Genomic DNA, 4,536 nt, shown 5'->3' on the forward strand with positions numbered 1-4,536 from the left:
GAATCTTGATCCCGATCGAGTTGTAGCAAGCTTCGACTATGAGAATTTGCGATATAACTTCACTTAGATATGCCTAAATTATTAAGTTGATCAGTGCACGTATCATGTACTCGTATTTGAATTTCGATTTGGATTGAATTATAAGGGTATAAGTGATGCAATTTTGAAAGAGTGTTATGACTATAAATGTGATTTTTATGCGTGGCTATGGGCTGGAAGTTGAATGGTCAATAAGCATGTTGTGTTTGTATTCAAGTAATGTAAATAATGTACTAATGTGTATTGCTATATGTGTATATGTACATGAGAATTGAGAGTGATATATCCGGCTAAATTCAAGAGCATTTGTGCTAGTGATGTATCCGGACTAAGTTCAAGAGCATTCGTGCTAGTGATGTATCCGGACTAAGTTCAAGAGCATTCGTGCTAGTGATGTATCCGGACTAAGTTCAAGAGCATTCGTGCTAGTGATGTATCCGGACTAAGTCCGAAGAGCATTCGTGCTAGTGATGTATCCGGCTAGGTCCGAAGAGCAATCATCTTTGTAGCGTGTATTCGGCCTTCGTGCCTAGTAGGCTTCGTCTTGGTAATTTGAGCAAAGTTTAAGCGTTCATTACTATACGAATTCAAATTTAAATGAGATGATATGTTTAAAAGTGTACATACATGATATTTATCGACTTGGTTAAGTCATTTCAATGTGTAATAACGAATGAATAAGAGCACTATGTGTGTGAATGATTAGAGGCACTGTGTGTGTGCGAATTCCTTTAACCGAGCACTATGAGTGCGAGATCGGTCAGTGGGCACTAAGTGTGTGAAGTGGAATTCATGTAAGACCTCGTCTAGGACGAAGGCATTAATTTGAGATAGTGTGTAAGACCATGTCTGGGACATGGCATCGGCTCGATATGTGAGAATATGTAAGACCATATCTAGGATATGGCATTGTAAGAGCTATATGTGCTTAATGAGTACCCGTAATGATTTCGAATGATTCAACGGGTATATTTAAGATGATAAATAAAGTAAGATCAGAATAAGTGATACGGGTATGTACAGAAGGTATGTGAAAATCAAATGAAAGTAAAAATTTGTGAGTTCATATTATATTATGTTATGTATACTAAGTAAGTGAATACGTAAAAGATGGTGGATATGTTGTTAAGAAATGAATTCATGTTATAAATGTGTTCTGATTTAGTCTATGGGATGTTTGAGTATATATGTACTTTCGGTCGAGTTCTGACTTATACATGGATGAAAATGTGGGTTACAAATATGTGGGTTGATGATGTGAATTATACATGTTAATATGTGCTTGATATGTGTTTGAAATGCAATTGTGAATTAAATTAAGTGATTATTGCTTATGAAATCAAGGAAATGAGATATATGTGCATACTTGTAGAAATGTTTATGTATTTGTTTTAAGATAAGAAAATGATTTTATAGATCGATGTGAAATCAATAATGAATTACAATTGCTATCGATGAGCTAATGTTTATATGAATATAATTCAATAAGAGGACGTTATCCTAAACTATGCATCGGTAGAAATTTTCGGGGACGAAAATTTCTTAAGTGGGGGAGATTTGTGACAGCCCTAAAGTGAACCTAGTCGGAAAGCGGTTTCGGGACCGCTAATCCGAGTCACCAAATTATTTGAATATGATATTTATTGTCTAAAATATGTGATTATGAATGTGTGAAAGTTTTAAGCTTCGATTTAGTAAATTGTATGTGAATTTAGTCAATAGGACTTATGTGTGACACTTTTGAAATGTGATAGGTTAATCTATAAGGATCTATTAGTGCATGTAATCAAAGGGGTGGACTTGCATGTCAATTTTCCCCATTTAATTGCTAGTGGCCGGCCATGACAAAGAGTGATGGGCAAAACATGTCATAAAACATGTTGTGTAAATGGTTTATGTTAGAACTGATAAAATAATAATGAGAAGGTAATGATGACAAAAAAAACGTGTGTGGTTGCCCCCCCTCCATTGCCGTGAATGGAAGAAAGAAAACAAAAGAAAAGAAAAAAAAAAGTTCATCTTCTTCTCCTACCTCTCTCAAGCCGAAATTAACCAAGAAATGGAAGAAAGCACACCTAAGGCATTCGGCCATCTTGTGTGGGGGGAATTAAGGTATGATAACATGTGATTCTTTTGGAATTTTTTTGAAGTTGAGTTTGTTTTGGTGCTCATAACATGACCCATGTGTTAATTTTTGAGTTTGTGTTGCAAGAAACATTTGGTTATGTCCTTATATGTCAAATTGATGATAAATTTTTGATATTTGGTGAATGAATATGGGTTTCGGTCATGGTAGATAACAAAGAATGTGGTTGTTGTTCTTGTTAATTTGGATGAATTTTTGGTGGATAGGTGCTTGAATCAAACAAATGATCATGTGTGTACACTATGTGCTAGTTGAGAAGAATCGGTCACTATATTGGAGGCCATTGCGAATATGAGTTCGATTATTGAGAGGGATGAATGTGTTTTGAGTTGATGGAATAAAGAATGCTTAAAGATGTGTCACAACAAATTATATGTTAAGCTAAGGTTGTTAAATTATCAATCTTTCTTCCTAGCCGAATATGTGTTTATAAAGTTGAGTTGTTAAATAGATTTTGAAGTTAGCCCATGCATTTATTTTTGAATTTAAGAAGAAAGATACATTCGACTATGCTTTGATGTGCTTGGATTGTTGTTCATTGAGTAAATGATTGAGGAATGGTTAGAAGAATTTGAATGCTAAACTAGTTGATTTGTTTGATGATATATATATATATATATATTCAGCAATGGGATAAAATGTGTATTAAGGTAAGTTTCATGGTGATTATGCTTGTGATGTTGGGTTAATATTCGGCATTGAGTAATGTGGGGTAAGGTGATTAATCGGCTATGAAATTAGCTAAATTGAATAGGTATGTTTAATGATATGCTTAGTATAATGTATGATCTTATAAACTCGGTTTGGTATGGAGATAAAGGTTAGATGTATGATTGGATTTTGGTATGTGTTAAATTGGTCAATCAAAGATTAAATGATATGTGATTGTTAAGTGAATAATATTAGTTAAGTACTTAAGCAAATCTATTGTTTTACTTAAGCTTAAGAGCAAAGAGGATCAAAGTCGGATAGGGGAAAAGAGAAAGTAAACGAATAGCCGTGGACATCTAATCGTCGACCACTTCCGAGGTAAGTTTTAAGCGATTAAACGTTGAGTAAATTCAATCATAATAGGACATAATGAGTTGATTTAATAAGATATGATGTGGCCATGATATGTCTTAAATTCAAATGGTAAGTTCATAAGTGTTTGGACTTGGAAATTTAAGAGCAAATTGTAATAATTTGCTTGGACAGCAGCAGTAATGTGATTTTAGAAAATCACTATAAATTGTTGGTGTGGAATTATAGGCTGAGTAAAATATGTAATCAAAGCTTAGTTGGTCTAGTTTCTTATAAAAGAGACCGTGGAAGCAAAGAAATTTCCTATAAAGAGATATTTAAAGTTGTGTGGGACAGTGTCAGAATGACTCTGAAATCCCCTGTTCTGTTTTTGGAAAATCATTTTAATTTGTACAAAAATGGTTATAAGATAATATTTATATGCTTAGACTCCTTAATGAGTCTAGTTTCAAATGAAATCAAATAGAACACATTATGAATTCTGTACAATGAAAAATTTGATTCGTAGTGAAGAGTGGTCAGATTAGTCAAACAGTGAAACAGGGGAAACTTTAAGAAAAATCTGGTATTGATTGGCCAAACCTAAAATTCTGAATATTTTATGGATGGAAGACATATGAGTCTATATTCAGTGAAAATTAACGGAAATTGATTTTGAGTTTTGTAGCTCCAGTTATAAATAATTTAGTGACTATCGCTCAGGAAAACAGCTTGTGGTGAATATGTGAATTTGTTGTAAACATTGATCAAACTATTTGAGTTGCTTATAAGCTATGGCTGAAATTGATGTACAAGATAAATATATATGTGTGATATGTATATGTGGTAAAGCCGAATGGCTAATGTGAAATATATGTGTGATATGTAGATGTGGTAAGGCCGAAAGGCGAATGTGAAATATGTATGAGATATGTATATGTGGTAAAGCCGAATGGCTAATGTGAAATATATATAAGATATGTATATGTGGTAAAGCCGAATGGCTAATGTGAAATATATGTGTGATATGTATATGTGGTAAAGCCGAATGGATAATGTGAAATATATATAAGATATGTATATGTGGTAAAACCGAATGGCTAATGTGAAATATATGTGTGATATGTATATGTGGTAAAGCCGAATGGCTAATGTGAAATATATATGAGATATGTATATGTGGTAAAGCCGAATGGCTAATGTGAAATATATGTGTGATATGTAGATGTGGTAAAGCCGAATGGCGAATGTGAAATATGTTTGAGATATGTATATGTGGTAAAGCCGAATGGCTAATGTGAAATATATATAAGATATGTATATGTGGTAAAGCCGAATGGCTAATGTGA

Source organism: Gossypium arboreum, chromosome 2, assembly GCF_025698485.1.
Source record: "Gossypium arboreum isolate Shixiya-1 chromosome 2, ASM2569848v2, whole genome shotgun sequence".
NCBI classification, from domain to species: domain Eukaryota; kingdom Viridiplantae; phylum Streptophyta; class Magnoliopsida; order Malvales; family Malvaceae; genus Gossypium; species Gossypium arboreum.